The 20,337-nt window shown below is 34.6% G+C and overlaps 1 protein-coding gene and 1 pseudogene across 23 annotated transcripts in view; one reads left to right on the top strand and one right to left on the bottom strand.

Annotated features, from left to right (window-relative positions):
* ZBTB20 (zinc finger and BTB domain containing 20) overlaps positions 1-20,337 on the top strand; it is an 816,756-nt gene that overhangs the window by 194,266 nt on the left and 602,153 nt on the right. The gene's annotated exons all lie outside the window — the stretch shown is intronic.
* LOC108583999 overlaps positions 18,616-20,337 on the bottom strand; it is an 80,262-nt pseudogene continuing 78,540 nt past the window's right edge.

Below are 20,337 nucleotides of genomic sequence, written 5' to 3'. Positions count from 1 at the left end.
AGCCCAGAATTTTATAACCCTGTAAGGTCACTTTCTGCAGTCCCTTTGTCTCTGTGCTCTTTCACTAGTATTTTTTAGTTTTCCTGGAGCTCCCCTTTGTGTCCTCCAGCCAGCAAGCTGGGGCTTTATTTACCTCATATGCACATTTCTGTGACTATGCCCATATTTAAAGCTAAGTCGCAGGAAAACAGAGAAAAAAATAAAAGCAATGGAAATTCTATGGCCATAACTGTTTTTAAAGATAATTTTTAAACGAAGTATTTTAATGCAGGAAAACATAGTTACAAATTCAGAAATTATAAAAATATAGATAAGTGAATTTTCACAAAGTGAACATATTCATATAAGCAGCACCAGACCGATAAAAAAAAAGTGAGCAGACCACAAAGATCCCTTTATCCATCTTTCCAGTCTCTACTTCCTCAGGATAACCACTATCATGACTTCTAATATTAGTTTATTTTTGAAAAATACAGAAATAGAATCATGTGATTATATATTCTTCTGTATATGGCTTCTTATGCTCACATTTCTGAGATTCATTTATATTATGTTGCATTTACACGTGCTTGCAGATTTTAAAACTATTTTATTGCTTTATAATATTTCCATGTATTAATATAATCACAATTTTATTATTATTATTTTCAGCTCTTCTACTATAGATGGGCATTTGGCTTATTTCCAGTTTGAAGCCATTATGAATTGTGGTGGCCACATGCATATTCTACTACACGTCTTGTTTTACATATTTAAGCATTCTTACTGGGTATATGCTGAGGAGTGATATTGCTGGTATGCTTATGTTCAGCTTTAGTAGATAGTGCCAAATAATTTTCAATGTTATTGTACCAATTTACATTATCAGTAGCAGCACAGTAATGCCCTCCCCTCCACTTGATTCATGATTTCAGTTTCCACAGTTTCAGTTATCCGTATTCAACTGCAGCCCAAATTTTATCATCCCATATCATCACAAGAAGGGCTCACCCTTAAGTACAAAAAGATGTTTTGAGAGGGAAATAGAGAAGAGAAGGGAGGGAGACCACATTCATATAACGAGTATAGTGCTATAATTGTTCTATTTTATGATTATGTTGTTAATCTCATACTGTTCCTAATTTATACATTAAATCTTAGCATAAGTATTTATGTATAGGAAAAAAAAAAAAACATAGTATATGTAGGATTGGGTGCTATTTGTAGTTTCAGGCATCCACTAAGGGATTTGGAGTGTATTCCCCATGGATAAAGGGGGACTACCGTATAAGAGAGGTCCTATTGTTCTACTTGTTGAAAACACTTAGTATTATCTGTCTTTATTCATTTTAACTTTTCAGGCATGTGTGACATGGTAGCCGGTGGTGGCTTTGGTTTGCATTTCTCTAATGATTAGTGAAATTAAGCATCTTTTCATATGTTTATTTTCCACTTGGGTATCCTCTTTTGTGATTTGCATGTTGAAAGGTATTGCCCATTCTCCAGTTGGGTTTGTTACTGTTTTTATTATTAAGTTATTGGGATTTCATTTTATATTCTGATACATACTTCTTTGTCAGATATACTTATTACAGATATCTACTTTTATTCTGAGGCTTATGTTTTTACTCTCTTATAATTGTCATTTTTTCTTTTTTGAGACAGAGTTTTACTCTGTTGCCCAGGCTGAGTGCAGTGGTGCAATCTTGGCTCACTGAAACCTTTGCTTCCTGGGGGGTTTGAGTGATTCTCCTGCCTCAGCTTCCTGAGTAGCTGGGATTATAGGCACACACCACCATGCCCAGCTAATTTTTATATTTTTAGTAGAGATGGGGTTTTATCGTGTTGGCCAGGCTGGTCTCAAACTCCCGACCTCAGGTGATCTGGCCACCTTGGCCTCCCAAAGTGCTGGGATTACAGGCATGAGCCACCACGCCTGGCCTTATAGTTGTCTTTTGGTAACAAAAGTTTTCTATTTTAATGTACTTCAATGATCAATTTCTTCTTGTGGAGTTAGTGTTTTATATCCTGTTTAAAACCGAAACAAAAAAATGGAAAAGCTTTTGCCTACAATATCATAAAGACATTTTCCTTTGTTATATTCTAGAATCTTTATTGTTTGCCATTAAAATCTAGGTCTGCATTTTACCTGAAATTCATTTTTTTTGGTGTTAGGTGTGAGATGGGGACAAGGATGGACAGGATTCATTTTTTCTTTTTAAAAAATTGATCAAGTGCCATTTGTTGAAAAGATTGTCCTTTCCCTGAGTACGTCAGCAATAACTTTATTATAAATGTAGTGCCTACATATTCATGGATGTATTTCTGGACTCTTATTCCATGAATCTGTTTATTTACTCTTGCATCAATGATGCATGACTAAATAGTGAACATTTAGAAGAAATCTTAATATCTGGTAGTGTAAATCTTTTAGCTATGCTCATCTTTTTAGATTCTTTTAGTTAGTCTTGTTCCATTTTATTTCTATAAAAATGTTAGAATCTGCTTGTTAATCTCTACAAAATGTAATTTGCTGGGATTTTGATTGAGATGGTATTTTGGGAATACTGATATGTAATCTATAAATGTATTATAATTCCCACTTATTTTATTCTTCTTTAATTTCTTCAGTTTTCTGCACAGTGGACTTGCATACTTTTTGTTAGATTCATTTCTACAATTAGATTTTTTAATGCTCTTGTAATTGGTAGCATTTTAAGTTTTATTTTCTAAATGTGTATTGTTACTATATAGGAAAACAATTCATATCTATCTATCTACCTACCTACCTATCTGTCTATGACACACACACACACACACACACACACACACACACACACGGGGGTGGGGAGAGAGAGAGAGAGAGAAAGAGAGACAGAGAGAGAGAGAGAGATTCACCTATTCACCTTGGCCAGGAAACTTGCTAAATTTACTTATTAATTGTATTAGACTTTGTGGTTTCTTTTGAATTTTTTATAACACAATCATGTTTTCTGTGAATAACTACAGTTTTATTTCTACCTTTTCATTCCATATAACTTTAACTTACAAATATTTTTGACTTGTTGCACTAGCTAGGACCACTGTGTGCACAGCTAGGACCACTAGTATAACATTTGTTCTAGGTTTGGGTTTCGCTTTTTTGAAAATTGTAAATTTCCTTTATCCACTAGAGAACTTCTCTTCAACTCGTGAGTTTGCTGAGTTGATCTTGTTGTTTTATATATGTGTTTCTGTGTTGTCTATTTTGTTTTGTGTTGTTTTATAAATCACAAGGAATATTCACATACATTTCTGGATTTATTGAGATCATAGGATTTTTGTTTTCTTAATATGTTTACCTAGTAAATTTAATTAATTTATTTTTGAATGTTAATCCACCCTTGCATTCTTAGAATAAACTCTACTTGATATTGTATTATCCTTTTCATAGAGAATTTGATTTTCTTATTATTTTCTTTAAGATATTTCTATTTGCATTCAAAAGAGAGATTAGCCTGTAATTTTACCTTCTCTTAATGTTCTTGTCAGGTTTTCTCTGCATAGTTGTATTATTCTCATAAAATGAGTTGGGAAGTATTCCCTCTATTTCTACCCTTGGAAGAGTTGTATATGATTGTTGCAATTTTTTTTTCATTAAATTTTTGAAATAATTTACCTGTGAAACTATTTGAGTCAGAAAGTTTTGTGGAAATTTTTTTTTAGTTTATCTTTTATTTGTATAAAGTTAAGTGTACAATTGTAATTTTGTTACATAGATATATTGCATAGTGGTGAATTCAGAGCTTTCAGTGTATTCATAATCTGAATAACACACATAGTACCCATTAAATAATTTCTCATATCCACCCCCTTCCTCCTCACCCTTCCCAGTCTCCACTGTTTATCATTCCACCCTCTATGTCAATGTGTGCACATTAGGTAACTCCCACTTATAAGTGAGAACATAGGACTTTTGTCTCTCTGTTTTTGAGTTATTTCACTTATAATAATGGCCTCCACTTCCATTCTTATTGCTGCAAAAGATGTGATTCCATTCTTTTTTATGGCTGGATAGTATCCTATTGCATACATATTTCACACTTTTAATCCAGTCATCCATTGATGGACATTTAAGTTGATTCCGTATCTTTGCTATTGTGACTAGAGCTATGATAAACATATGAGTATAGGTATATTTTTGGTATAATAATTTCTTTTGGGGGCTAGATACCAAATGGTGGGATTGTTGGATTAAATAGTAGATCTATTTTTGGTTCTTTTAGAAATCTCCATATTGTTTTCCATAGTGATCGTACTAATTTACATTCCCACCAACAGTGTATAAGCATTTCCTTTTCTGCAGTTCTTTGACAAGATCTGCTATTTTTGGTCTTTTTAAGTAATAACTGTTCTGACTAGTCTAAGATGATCTCTTATCGTGATTTTAATTTGCATTTCTTTGATTAGTGATGTTGAGCCTTTTTTCACACGTTTCTTGGCCATCTGTCTGACTTCTTTTGAAAAATGGCTATTCATGTCTTTTGCCCACATTTTGATAGGATTATTTGTTTTGTTGTTGTTGTTGAGTTGTTTGAGTTCCTTGTAAGTTCTAGATATTAGTCCTCTGTCTGACTGATAGTCTGTACATATTTTCTCCCATTCTGCAGGTCGTCTGTTCACTCTTGATTATTTCTATTTCTGGGCAGAAGCTTTTTAGTTTAATTAAGTACCATTTGTCTGTTTTTGTTTTGGTTTCTTGTGCTTTTGGGGTCTTACTCATGAATTCTTTCTCTAGACCAGTGTCCAGAAGAGTTTTCCAAATCAAATATTCATGTCTTTTAAAAGATGTACTATGAGGGATTTCCATTTCTTCTTGTGTCCATTTTGGTAATATGTGTTTTTCAAGGGATTTATACGTTTCATCAAATTTTTCAAGTTTATTGATGTAAACTTGTTCAACAGATCTTATTGTCTTTGTACTATGTCTATAGCATCCGTAAGAATACTCCATTTTTTTCATTCCTGTTAAGATTATTTGTCCTTTTCCATCTTTAAAATTTGTGTTTCTAGAGGACTATTACTATATTTGTCTTTCTTTACAAAAATACACCATTTTTTGACTTTTATCAAGTTTATCTATTGCTTTGTTTGAAAATATTTGATGTATTTTATAATAACCATTTGTTATTAATTTTGAGCTTAATTCAGTTATGGTCAGAGAAGATATTCTATATGATATAAATACTTTGAAATTTATTGAGGCTTGCTATGTTACTCAATTTAAGGATACTTTTGGTACACGTTCTATGTGCACCTGCAAATATGTGTATTTTGTAGCTATTGGGTGCACGATTCTGTACATATAAATTGATCAAATTTGCTAAATCTTGGTGTTCAAAACCTTTATTTATCTACCAACTTTTTACCAAGTTCTATCATTTACTGAGAGAAATATGTCAAAAATTTCTAACATGATTGTGTATTTGTTTATTTCACCTTTTAGTTTGGTCAATTTTTACATTTTAAGCTTATGTTGTTGGTTTGTACAGATTTGGAACTGTGATATCCTCCCAGTAGATTAACTAGTATTACGTAATGCTCTTCTTGTACTATTTCTTTTCATTCTATTTAGACTGATACTATAATGTATAGTGATATTAGCCTTCTTTTGGTTGGTGTTTGGTAAATTATTTTTAGTACTTTTCCTTTCACATTTTCTGTATACTTATTTTTAAGGTATGTGTCCTGCAAATAGCATATTATTAATGGTGATTTTTAATTCGAAGTCTGACATTGTCTCTCAATGCAACTTTTAAATTTACATTAACTGCACCTACTAATATTTGTTGATTTAATTCTATCATCTTACCGTACTTTTCTATTTTTTCTACCACTTTTATGTTTCCCATTTCTTCTCTCTTAACTTCTTTTTATTAATCAGCCTTTTTATTTCATTTCCCCTCTTTTAACTTGCTAATTATACATTTTTAATTTTTCTTAGTGGTTACCCTAATGAGCTCTTCTGTAACTTACACCTTTTATCTCTTTTCGATTAAAACTTTTATTTGTCCCTCTCTCATTTTTTGTCTTATCATTGTCCTGAATTATAATTCTTCAAGTGCTCTAATTCCTAAAACATTATTTTTATTATTTTTCTATATTTGTACATATACTAACCTTGTCTGTGTACTTTTTTTTATTTTGCATTTCTATATCATTGAGATGCTTTTCCTTTTACTTGAAAGATGCCTATTAGGGTTCTTTTGTAGTATGAATCTTTAGGTGAAATATTTCCGCAGTTTTGTCTTTCTGAAAATATTTTTATTTTGACTTTTTAAAAGAATACTTTCATTGGTTAGAGAATTCTAGGTTGGTATTTACTTTTTTGTGTATATATGTGTTTTGCTTTATTTTTATTTTACTTTTGATTGACAAGTAATTATATATATTTATGAGGTACAATGTGATGTTCAATATATGTTTACATTGTAGAATTAAATCAAGCTAATTAACATTATCACTTCAAATACTTATCATGTTTTTATGGTAAGAACATTTAAAGTATACTTTCAGCAGTTTTAAAATATATAATACACTATTATAAATTATAGTGATCATGCTGTGCAATCGATCTCTAAAACTTATTCTTCTTGTCTAGCTGAAACTTTGTGCTTTTTGAATAACATGTCCCCTTTCTTCATCATCATCCAACACTCAGCCTCTAGTAACCACCATTTTGCTCTCTGTATCTGTTGCCTTTTTGGATTTCACACTTAAGTGAGATCATGCAGTATTTGTCTTTCTGTGTCTGGCTTATTTCACATAACATAATATCTTTCAGGTCCACATATGTTGTTGTAAATGACAGGATTTCTTTATTTTCTAAGGCTGAATATTATTCTGTTGTGTGTATTGAACACATTTTCTTTATCTATTTGTATGTTGATGCCACTTAGGTTGCTTCCATATCTTAGATATTGTGAATAACGCTACGATGAATGTGGGAGAGCAGATATCTCTTCAACATACTCATGTCAGTTCCTTAGGATATATGTCCTGAAGTCAAATTACTGGATCATATGGTAATTATATTTGTAGTTTTTGAAGAGTCTTCATATTGTTTTTCATAATGGCTGTACCAAATTTGTATTCCTACCAACAATGTATGAGAGTTTCATTTTCTCCAAATTCTTGCCAACCTTTGCTATCTTTTAACTTTTTGAAGGTAGCCTAACAGGTGCAAGGTGATCTCATTGTGGTTCTAATTTGCTTTTCCTTAATGATTAGTAACGTTGAGCATTTTTTCATTTATCTGTTGGCCATTTTTATGTCTTCTTCTGAGAAATGTCTATTCAGATCTTTTACTCATTTTTTAATCAGGTTATTTAGTTTTTGTTGTTGTTTGGTTTTCTTAGGTTGATAGTGACTTTTTGAAAGCATTTTAAAGATATCATGGCTTTGTTCTCTGGCTTCAGTTGTTTTTCATGAGCAATCAGTTATCCAACTTACTAATCCTTACAAAGTAATGCATTTTTATTTTTCTGGCTATTTTGAGATTGCCTTTTTGATTATTGTATATTTTTAAATAGTTTTACAAATAGGCTTTTTTTTTTTTTTTTTTTTTTTGTAGTTGGTTTCTCTGTGTTTATCCTGCTTGGGGTTCGTAGACATCCTTGAATTTGTGGCTTGATGCTTTTGCCACTTTTGGAAAATACTTGGCCATTATTGCTTTGAATTTTGTTTCTGCCTATTCTCCTTACCCTTTCCTTCTAGGACTAGAGATATTTGTATGTTAAACATTTTTAACCTTTTTCCTATATATCTCTAATGCTGCTTCTTTTGTTATCATCCTTATTTCTTTCTTTGTTTTATTCTGGATATTTTCTATTAACCTATTTTCAAGTTTACAAATCGGATCTTCTGTTGTGTCTAACTGGCTGCAATTGAGTTATTAATTTTGTTTTATTGTTAGTTCTAGAATAATCTTTGGGTTTTTAATATAAATCCCAGTTCTCTGATTATTCTCACTGTTTTTCCTCTACCACTGAAACCATATTTATCACTGTTTTCTTTTAAAAGACTGTATCTGATAATTCTTTAATCTGTATCATTTTTGAATTTATGTTTTTGTCTATTATTTTTTCTCTGTTTGGTTCTTTGATCCTAATTCCTAGCGTGTTTGATGATTTTTACATATTAAAAATTTAGAGTGTTTTGTATGGTATTATATATTTCCATGGGGATTTAATTTTCTCCTCACAGATTATTAGAATAAAGGTAATTTACCTTAATCTAATCAAGGATTAAGACAATTCGCAGTTGGGTTTCCATCTTTGTGATGGCTACTCTAGTTATGGTTTTCCCTTAGTTTTACAAATAGTCATTTAGAGGTTCAAATAAAATTCTGGAGTGCTTTTCAAGTCGTCACTAAAATCCAGTTTTTTGCTTCGTTGGTATAAGACTACTGAATATTCTTTTTAATGTCCTAGTATTCAGGTTGCTGTTTTCTGCTTGTTTCTCTTTTGATTTTCTCACTCCAAGAAAGAGGAACTGGAAATGTTTTAGGGGTTAAAAGTGGAAAAAGAATACAGGCCTCACCTCATTGCATTTACATTTTATCCAGGATCTCGATTCCTCATGTCTTGACTATGCTGACAGCTCCAAAGTGTAATTTGTGCCCTCCTCTCTTTACAAGACTTCTTAATGTTCTAATCTGGAGCTTTGTGCTCCGTCTTGCATCTTGTTCTACTTAGGAAACAGCAAATGCCTTGAATTTGAAAAGTAGTAAACAACATAGGGCTTACTTTAATGCGTTTACTTCCTTTATGGATGACTGAGTTTTGAGTTGAAATTACTTTGGTTGGTGCCTGGTGCCTTCAAATAGTTTTTAAAATAATTTCATTTTATTCAGCTTTAATAGTTTTTCTCAACGAGAGGGGTGATTTGATATAAGCTACTCTATCATAGTAGAACTGGAGTTCTTCTTATGATGCTAATTTGATTGACATGATAGTTGAGGGAGGGTGGTAGTTAACCACTATGTTTCTTTACAAAGTAACTTCTGCAGACATACCTCTTTTTCCGTATGTATTTTATACTCCCCTCTATATGAATTTCTTACAAATATTTGAATGTATATATTATTCTTTCAGTATTTAAGTGTACAAAAAGAAGTTTATTTGCCTTATATAAATAGATTAATCTCTATTTGAATGCTTATAGTAATTTCCCTAGCTAAAACTATACTGTTCTGATATTGAAAAATCACCAAAAATAACATTATTTATAAAAGAAAGTTGGTTATCCCTGGTACAAAGGAAATTTTCTAATTTAGGTAATTACATGCATTCTGAGAATCCAAATAATAATAATAGACTAGGAGGCTATAACTAAATTATTTATTAAACTGTGACTAATGCTTAACTGTGTCATAATGGTGCTAGGTTCCTTTCACAATAGGTAAAGGAATTTATAAGGGGAAGTCGGTATTATTTAAAAACTGATTTATGTATATCTTGTGATAGTAGTGAGTAACTAGGCATAGACAGTACTTTTGTACATGGGATATAAACAGTTTTCAAAGTTATTTTGATTTGTTAATTTTTTTCCTGAAATATTGTCACCTCCCTGGATAATGTGATAAACTGTGCATAATGTAATATTTGGTTAGTAAAACAATCATCAGCAGATAAATATCAGTGTTTGTCTTAGGAGATGCAATACTGGGAACCTGGTTAAAATGAAACAGTTTTAATAAAACTTGAACAGTGTGGACCTGGATAAGCACACCTATTTGAACAACATGGAGATTTATTTATTGTTACTAATAATCTATTATATTTTACAGTGGTGATAGTATCAAAAGTTAAACACTTTCTGAAACAACAAATGAAAAATAAAACTACCAATTTATTATTCCAGAAGCTATAGTCTTTAGTTATCTTTTGACTTACATTCACTTTTGCCCTACTCATCAGAGACATATCTTTCTTTCTAACATCTCAATTGTTTATCACATGCCTGCTTACCAGTTGCCTGTTATGGTTGATGAAAATTTATGGTTCTAAGCGTGTTTTTACAGAATTTGGGAAAACATTGCAAATCATGAATTCTATTGATTTGAAAGCATTTTAAAAACCTGAAGTAGGAGTCTAACTCCAGTTAAATGTTATTGTCAGGTCAGTCTCTTCTTTGTACTCTAATTTTCTCTTTCACAAAATGAGACTTGTAAAACATTTATGTTAGATACTCAAAGTCATTATAAGAACTAAATGAAGAGATGTATGTGAAAATCTTTTCCCAAAGTAAAAACTGTTATGTAAATGTAAGAGATTATTATTGTTATCCCTGTCATTATTAGTGCTGATGATAGCAGATGAGTTTAGCACTGCACAGATGCATAAAACAGTTTTGATGAAACTTTTCTCTAGTTTGCCAGGTGATGAATATGAGGTATGCCCTCCTATCTGTAACTTACTGACATCCTTTGTATTTTTATTTTTGTTATTTTACTTCTTTTTAAAAATGACACCAAATTCACTCTATGAATTTTAGGAGATCAATTTGGTAATAGGCTTGGATTAATTCCTTCATCAGTAACAATGAGTTATAAATTCAGTGAATTTAACAAACTGGGAAAGGATTCCATCTTATTAAGAATAGGTCCCGTAAGGTCCTTGAATGCATTTCATTCATTGTTGAGTAGAGGAGTGATAGGCTCCTCTGGAACAAACTTACTGAATTACAAAGAGGAAATGGTTTATCCTTGAACCATTATGAAATTCAGGCAATGGATGATATTTACCCAAGGCCAATATTGTAACATAAACAGAAAATACTAACTCCTTTAAGGCAATGTGCATTATTTTAATTCATGTAATCATTAAATTAATTACTTAAAGATCACAGATCATTTATTGATGGATTTTAAAGGAAAATAAATATGCATAAGCTGAATAAGAAGATTAAGAAGATAGGTATGCATTACATCAGAATGTCCTTCAAATAGACCTGGAAAACACATTTGTCTAATTAGGGTGCATGACAGCAGTCTATGAAACTAGTTCTTTTAAGCAAATAGAGGTCTACCCTGAGAGGGTTTGGCAGACTATAGTAGGACTCAGGATACTTTCCATGGTCCAAAAAAAAGAAATCAGAAATGAATGAATAATTCCTCCTTTCTTAGTTTATGTGAATTAATCAAATTGCAATTACATTGTCACTAACGTGCATAATGAAGAGAGTCCGAAAAGGCAATGAAATGCACTGTATTTAATGGACAGGTATCTTTAGGATATGGGACATATGGGCTTAAATTATGCACTTTCTATAAACAATTCTAGAATAGAGGGCCAAAACATACCCTTTCTCATTTTACACTGTGACCTTTGATTTGCTTGCACAGTACCTGGCAAATGGTTACTCTCAAACTGTTCAATCACCTGTTGAAAAATGAATGCACTAATGAACACACATACCTACATATACAGAAGATACTCCTTACAATGACGGTGAAACACCTATACTGAATAGTCATAGAAGAGCATATGAAACATCAGTTTTCATTTAGAAACCCAATACAACAATTAAAATAAAACCATTCTCTTTTCCTTTCCCATCTTTGGCTTTGTTCAGTGTTATGTTGGAGCCATGAAACTGTTTTCCAGAATTTGTTTTTAGAGACTGGGTCTTGGTGTGTCACCCAGTCTGGAGTGCAGTGGCATGATAATCACTCACTATGGCCTTGAACTCCTGGGCTCATCAAGTAATCCTCCTGCTTGGGCCTCCCAAAGTGATGGTATTGTAGGAGTGAGCCACCACAACTAGTCCCATAATTATTAAGACAGTATTCTTCAGATATTTTTATTGTCATCTTTGTTTTCTCTTCTATAGCTTCATATTTCCCTGCTTACTTCGATTCTAAATCATTTTAACTATTTTGCTTTTTTGCCTTTTTATTTTGAATGCTTCCTTCCCTCAGCTAATGGTCATACATTTTAATAAAGAAAATTTGGAAAATTCAAAAATGCAAAAAAAGCTTCCTATTACTACCATATTGGTCTACTTTCTGCCAGTCTTAAAATATGTATCTTTTCAAAGCCTTGAATTTTAAAAGTTATACCATATTTTATCTCTATTTTCAATTTTACTTAAAATACAAGTATTTTTCCATTGTAATAACCACAGCATTTTTGGTAAAGTAGACATACTATAGCTACTTAACCAATCCTTATGCTTGGACATTTAAATTGTTTCTACCTTTGAATTATTTTTTAAAAGACTGTGATGAGCATCTTTGTTCATAAAGCTTTTTATCATTATTATTTTGGTATTTAGATTGCTTCCTTGAGATAGATTCCTAGAAATGGAATAAAGTCATATGTAGTGGTCATGCAGGTGTCTTTCTCAGCTCTGTTTTCAAGAGGAGCTTTTGTGGAGAGCATAACTGACAGCCTCCAACTGCTATACCTGTGGATCCACCACAACATTCACACTGAAACCATCCTTCTTTGGAGCTGCTTCCACCCAGTGACTGAACATGTCAGGAACACCAGATCCAGGACATTTCTGCCCAACACTAGATTCTTCTAATGCGTAACTCTGGTTCAGGGACTCCCTACCAACCTAGCTGAGACTTTCTTTTTTGTATTGTTTAAGGAATAATGAGAAGAAAAAAAGTCTGTACATATTCAATACAGATGCAACTCTTTTTTCTAGAATATATTTTTTTATTATACTTTAAGTTCTGGGGTACATGTGCAGAACGTGCAGGTTTGTTACATAGGTATACACGTGCCATGGTGGTTGGCCGCACGCATCAACCTGTCATCTACATTAGGTATTTCTCCTAATGCTATCCCTCCCATACCCCCCCCCACAACCGGACAGGCCCCAGGGTGTGATGTTCCCCTCCCTGTGTCCATGTGTTCTCATTGTTCAACTCTCACTTATAAGTGAGAACATGTGTTGTTTGGTTTTCTGTTCCTGTGTTAGTTCACTGAGAATGATGGTTTCCAGCTTCATCCATGTCCCTGCAAAGGAGATGAACTCATCCTTTTTATGGCTGCATAGTATTCCATGGTGTATATGTGCCACATTTTCTATATCCAGTCTATCATTGATGGGTGTTAAAGATTTAAACATAAGACCTAAAACCATAAAAACACTGGAAGAAAACCTAGGCAATACCATTCAGGACGTAAGTATGGGCAAAGACTTCATGACTAAAACACTAAAAGCAATGGCAACAAAAGCCAAACTGACAAATGAGATCTAATTAAACTAAAGAGTCTGCACAGCAAAAGAAACTGTCATCAGAGTGAACAGACAACCTACAGAATGGGAAAAAAATTTTGCAATCTATCCATCTGACAAAGGGCTAATATCCAGAATCTATACAGAACTTTAAACAAATTTTTTATTTTATTTTATTTTTAATTTTAATTTCTTTCTTTCTTTTTTTTTTTTTTTTGAGACGGAGTCTCACTCTGTGCCCAGGCTGGAGTGCAGTGGCGCATTCTTGGCTCACTGCAAGCTCCGCCTCCCAGGTTCGTGCCATTCTCCTATCTATTAAAATTTATTTGTTTTACTAATTTATTCATTCATTAAAAAACTTTACTTATAATTAATAGTTATAATACTTTTTTGTGGCATTTTTGACAGTGTATTTGAATGAGGGTTTCATTCAATACTTATCTACCAGTGTTTGGAGTAAAGTATGTATGTGGAAGAAATGTAATGATTGCTCATTTACTCAGGCTAAACTAAAATCATAGATGGTATTTATGATTTACCAGCAGCAGTAGTGGTAGAATCCACCATCTCCTGACTCTCAGGAAAGACAAATAGTTTTAACATTTCTGTGATTATATTGCATATGTGTGTGTGCACATGCATGTGTGCATGCATCAGTGTGAGTGTGTATGAGTTTGTGTATGAGTTTGCAGTGTTTTTCGGATGAGAGGTAAAGCTTAAAATTCCTTAAGTTGTATTTTATTAATTTCTTTTAACAATTTTGTTTTTTCTTTTGTTTTTCCTCCACTGTCGTTTTTCCACCTTTATTTCCAAGGTGTCCCTGATCATCTGATTCCTATCAGGTAGTTAAATTATGCAGGTGCCAATCTCTGTGTCCCCAAACACACATAGCTAATCAAGAAAAAAGCCATTTATTGTAAATTTACCTCTAGAATGAGCCCTCCTTTCTCTGATTTTGAGGATGGATAGATGCTCATTATGATCTGGTAGACAATTACAACATGCACATTTAGAGTGTAGGTGGATAGAAGAGTACTCTGCGTTAGGTGTTAAGACTTTTATTTTACTCATTTAAAGACAAAGATTTAAATGTGCTTGTTTAAATTCAACAAGCCCTTAGAGCCATGAGGCCTTGGGGGTAAGAGGTGCTTAAAACCAAATAGCACAGGAGCTGAAGAAGTAATTATATGCCAGATTGAAGATGGAGCTGAACAAAGACTGAGCTGATCTGGGAACAGGGGATGGCAAACTGAATTATGTCCCAGGTATCTACAGTCCGAGAAAGCAGACTGGAAAACATGCTGCTTCATACATTTTACCAAAGTTTACAAAATGCAATAATTTTCGGATGGTTTACTAATCTTATTTACCCTTCTTTTCTGCATTTTTGCTTTAACATAATTTTTTTAAAAAAGAAAATTTTAATTGGAAGGATGTTTTGAGTCAAGAATACAACACTTCATAATGTAACATGTATTCTGGATTCAAGGTGGCAGGAAATAAAAAATAATTGGAGTGGAATTTCAATGTCTTTATTTCCCTGAAGACCAGCCTTTAAGAGCTTCCTCAAGTGTGTCTCCTCTTCCTAAAGGTAACGTGGTGGGGAAGGGAGAAGGTAGGAATTACTTTGACAAGATTTTAGTTATTCTGAATCAGTGTGATTAATTTTATCTTAAAGACTTAAAATGTCCCACATTCCCTAGTTGCCAAGAACATGGTAGGGAGGAGACAAAGTATATGTTCTTTGTTTCAAAGTCTTTCGCAGAGAGTCTGGTCTATTAAGAACAAATTCGAGGACTACGTAGTAGGGCTTAGAAGTTACCATGACCCAAATTGATTTTTTCATTTCTCTTAAAGTTGATGGCTCATTTTTTGATGAAAGTAGAAACCATATCTATAAAAACTAATTTTTATAGGCATATCAAATCTGACCATAAAACAGAAAGCGATTTTACATTTCTACAAACATATTATTAAATAAGCTCACTGTGAGTATACAAGTACTATATGCATTTTTGCCTATGAAAATCTTTTTAAAACTGAAGAAATTTTGAAACTTTGGTGATGATAATTAACAATTATATGTTAAAAGCCAATATGGAAGCCTATTTTGTCATAACATTATAACAAGGCAACAAGTTTTAACTGAACAATGGATTTCTGAGCTTCTAAGCAAATGCATTTTGACCTGTTATTTTTCACTATATGCAAATTTAGAAGAGACTCAGTTTATCATGACCTGTATGATACCTCTTAGAATGTTAAAAAGTAAAAAGAGGATAGAAAGAGGAAGGGCCACAGTACACATAAATCTTGCCTGCAGCTTCCACTAAAGTTACTCTGGAAAGTAACTTAAGGAAAAGAGATGATTGATTTATTTATTCAAATTTGGTGCTATTTGTTAATCCCCAAGTATGTTCTAGGCATAGATACTATGGTTAAAAAATATATAAGGCAAATACCTGATTTGGAGGAGCTTATTTTCAGTGGGAGGTAAAGGAGGAGGAAAAGGATATCAGAAAAAGGAATGAGCAATTTCAGAAAAGAGCAAAGTGCTGTGGCAGAGGTAAGCATAGATTTGAGGAATCATGGGCAGCAAAGTAAAGAAGGCTTTCCTGAAGAGGTCGCAGCTAAGTTGAGATCTAAAAGATGAAGAGGACTCTGCCAGGGAAGAGTCTAGAAATGGGAAAGTTGGGGAAGGGTACATTTTAGGCAGTAGGAACAGTGCTTGGTGCAAAGACCCATAGGTGTAGGGTTTCAACAGATCAATAACTCGAGATTCATGCATTAGGGACATAAGAGAGACAGAAAAAGGCAAGTATATAAGGGGTTCTTGTATTCTAATGTGGGGTGTTCAGAGATGGAGAGGTGCCTGATTAATGCTGCATTTACCTTGACCCTTTCCTGTGCTATTAGTAGGGAAGAAAGGAAGGATGGTTATGAATGCAGTGCAAGTGAGGTAGCAAAAAATTGAGCTGATGACCTTTGTTTTCTCATTGGGATAGAGAGCAGATTGCTTTGCTGATACTGAAGGGGATGGGGTAGGTGGAATAGGAGATTTAATAAAAGTGGGAAAATTTGAAATAGATGTAAAATATACTAAAGTAAACAGATAATTAGGGAAACATGGAAGGATTATTAAGCAACATTTGGGGCCCAGCTAAGCTTAGAAGCTATAGATGTGTAGTGGTTATAATCTGTGAGTGTATGTGACCCACTTTAGCTGTTGCAGTTCCAGGAGTGGAGAAAGCAGATAGCTGGACTGCTCTAGGCCTGGGTTTTCACCTGTGTTGATGCTCTTCCTGTTTCCTTCCACCGTTCATCTCTTGTCACAGAAGACTGCTTATTGCTGATACTGTGACTGTCTGCCTGAAGGCATTTTTTTGTGTGTGGCTGCTGAGCAAGTTTGGCTCACAGTGTTGGACAGGCTTTAAGTACCAAATAGTAACTGTCACTAGAAGAAGACTTAAGCAAGTAACTATTAGCAAGTTAGTGGATTACACTAGCATCCTTACCCTTCACATGGAATAACTGTGAAGCATGTTCTATACTGTTTTCCAAAGTATCCCAGTAGGACTAAACTCATTTCCCATAGCAGTAACTTGCTTAGTAATTACACCCTTTTTTGGCTTTGTCCCCATTTCATTTATGGCAATGTAACAAACTACCCCGAAACAAAGGGGCTTAAAACAACAAAGATATGTTATTTTTTTTACCAATCTTTGGTGTGCCCAGGCTTAGATTAGTAATAGCTTGGGTCACTCATGTAGTTGCACTTGACTGGAAGCCTGCCTGTCTGGATCAGGAATGACTATGATGGCTTTACTTATGGGTTTTGGGCCTCAGCGCAATGTGTAGAATGTCTGGGGTCTGTCTGGGCCTCTCTCTTCCCATTGGTTCTCATCATTCACTAATCTAGCCTGAGCTTCTTTACATGGATCTGCATCCAAGGAAAGCAAAAGAAGAGGCTGCCAGGACTCTTTTAGCCTTGGCTTAGAACTAGCGTAACATCACTTCTGCCGCAATCTATTGTTCAAAAAAGGGCACATGGTCAATGCAGATTCAAGAGTGCAGGAAACAAACTCTGCCTCTTGATGGGAAGAGCAACATGCTAGAGCAAGGCTTTGAGGAACTATTGATGGTTATCTTTGCAAACATTCTATCTTATTTCCCTTTTCCACCTTACATCCTTTCTTCCTTACCAGTGTTCCATGGGGTTGTTCCCCACATAAATTATTTGTACTAAAATTCTCATCTTAGATCTGTACTAAGAGAGCTTGGTAAGTGAGATAGGAAAACCAAGAAGTGAACTGAAAATATTTCCAAGAGAATAGTGATGGCTTCTGTATGGGTTCTGTGCTGGGTGACAAAAACAATGTAAAAGGAGTGGCAAGAGCAGAAAGCTAGAGAGGCCTAGGGATTGATAATATCTATGATGTCAAATAATTAGATATGATAAGTTTGGCAGGGTGAGAAGGCTGGCAGGAAAGGAGACTATGATTCTAGGTCCGGCAGTGGCAGAATGTACCTTGGGAGACTCCAAGGAGCAGAAACCATGGATCAAAGACAAAATTTTGTTGATCAGCCTGTGGACGGGCTTGCTGCTATCACCTTAGTGAAGCTCACCATTTTTGAAATAAATTCTGTGGATTGGGTATTAGGCAAATACTCCTTCAGCTTGTTGTACAGGTTACAGGTGGTTACAGGTGATCCATGACCCTAGATCTGGAGAGGAGGTGGCCATTAACACAATCAGTGCAAAGGCCCTGGCAAAGTCAAGTTGCCCAGAAACAGCTTCAGCAGAATTTCCTGCCTACCAGAGCTTTATTCCTAAAAAAATTTATACTTTAAAAATCTAGGACTTCAACAAAAATAAGATGTCTGGGAATGAAGAAAAGCTTCAGCGTCAGATTGCAATCAAGTTGTGCTACCAGTTAGGTGACACGTGGCATCACAAAAGGAACTTGGAATTTTCGAACCTCACTTCTTTTTTGTATTATATGGTGTTAAAATCCCGTTTGATTTAATTTAAATTTTTTTATTATTATTTAAGACTTTTATTAATGGATGCTTGCAGTTGGTTGACATTTTTGAAAAATCAAGTTGTAAACTTTTATTACAAATTAAAAATGAAGTGCTTAAAAATCTCAACTTGAGAACATATGAACCAATTTCAGAGCTTTTAAAGGCATGTTGAGAAAAACGAACCAAACAAACAACAACAACAACAACAACAACTTTTGTTATTACCAAAAAGACATGTCTTTAGGTAAAAATAATTTTAAAAACCCCATACTTCATAGATAATGCAGGTAGTTCTGGTTATCTGATCAGTGGGCAAAAAGCAAGCATGCAAGCACTTAAGGTCTTCAGCCCCAATCTTTCCTGCATTCCTTATTGCTGTAATTTCATATTCATTTCTTCTTGTTGGATGACTAAACTGGATGATGGTGGAGATGGTAGACCGGCATTTACTCAACCTTCTTCTGCTTCGGGCACAGAATTCTTGACTGTTGGACCGGCTGCTGTTGTCTCTTTGCCATGTTGTGGTTTAGGGTTTTCTGGGCGTCTACATAGATAACTGGGGTTTTAGCAGCACCAATGTTGAGGTTGCTGCTGATACTGGGTCTCATCTTGATTTTCTTTACCCTCTTCACTGCCCTCCTCTCTAGGATGGCTTTGGCGAGAAGGTTCCCTGAAGAATCATGGTCTATAAACCATACACATATCCTGCTTCACTGGCCTACCTTGTGCTTTTGCACCCCGGTTGATAGCACCCTCTGTCGCTGCTCCCTGCAAGGGAGGGTTAGAATATGGTGGTCGATTTCCGTAGGGTCTCCGCGTGTAGTAAGGCGGGAACCTTCGCCTGCAGCAGGGCCGTCATTGTTGGGCCGAGCCTAAGGGAGCACTCTCCCATCCCTCATTCTTTTCTCCACTCTCACTATTCTGGTAATTCTGCTGGTAAATGCTTGAGGACTACATGGAGAGCGTCTATGATGGTTACGGTCAGCTGCATTATATACTGCTATGAACTGGACTCCACAGGAGCCTGTAACATTTGCTGCCTCTGCACCCTTTTCTGCTGCAACATCATCAAACTCCACAGTCTTTCCGTGTCCTACACTGCTAAGGTACTTTCTGGCGTTATTCTTCTGTATGGCATTCTGCTGTACAACTGCATCTTCGTTGGTGCCATTCCCATAGATGAAACCGTTTATTTCTTACATTGAACCATTTTACTGTTCCCAAATCTTCCTTGCAATGATCTTATCCCCACCAGCAGGCACCGCCTGTGAGGTCGCCCTTACCTGCGCCTCTGCAGGTGGTGCCGGCTTGGGGTTGGCTGCCTGGGCATCTTTGCTCAGGGTTGTGGTTGCTGTGATGGTGACCTGCTGGCTGCAGGATTGTGACTCCTTCTGAGGTGAGGGTAACTAGGCCGGGGGCGGTGATGGAGCTGCTCAGGGCTCTCTGGGTTCCGCTCTCTGCTCCTGCTAACGATTCAACTCAAGTTTCAATTAAATGATAAAACGTTGTCTAAGTGCCTAGCACAAAATAGGATATAACGGAATATGATTTCCCTTTCTTCCATTCTTTTTTCTCCTTTATAAAGTAAGATTTATAAACAAGATATAAGGTACCTTGTCCTTCTGCTGTTGTAGCTTGTTTCTGAAGAAGCGCAGCACATGTTTTTCAGTGTAGGATGCCCTGGTGACCTAAAGTTCACTCCGTTTCCCTTAGCTCTTACTCACTACTTAGTAGTCACTTAGTAGTGATTGCCCAATCTTAGGAAATGTGGTGTTTTGTTTGTTGTTTGTTTATTTGTTTGTTTAAATGGAGGGCAGGATTTATTTGTGCTTGGAAGGTATTTGGCATTCATACGGATTTTGGCAAGAAACGAGCTTCATCTGAACTCTGTTGTACTCTTATTCATTTTGTTAAAACTGATATTCAAATGATTAGAGTTATATTCAAGTAAGAATAAGGGAAAGTTCTACTATGTAATTTATGTTTGTAGATTTTTGTGAATTGTAAATTAAACTTGGAAGCTCTTGGCTAAAGGATGTGTCTTTTCATTTCAAAGGAAGGAGTTAAAATTCTTATTTTGTTATTAGCATGATTATA

Source organism: Papio anubis, chromosome 2 (assembly GCF_008728515.1).
Source record: "Papio anubis isolate 15944 chromosome 2, Panubis1.0, whole genome shotgun sequence".
Classification (NCBI taxonomy): Eukaryota; Metazoa; Chordata; class Mammalia; order Primates; family Cercopithecidae; genus Papio; species Papio anubis.
The sequence above is the reverse complement of the archived record's forward strand: the minus strand, read 5'-3'. Positions and strand labels throughout refer to the sequence as shown.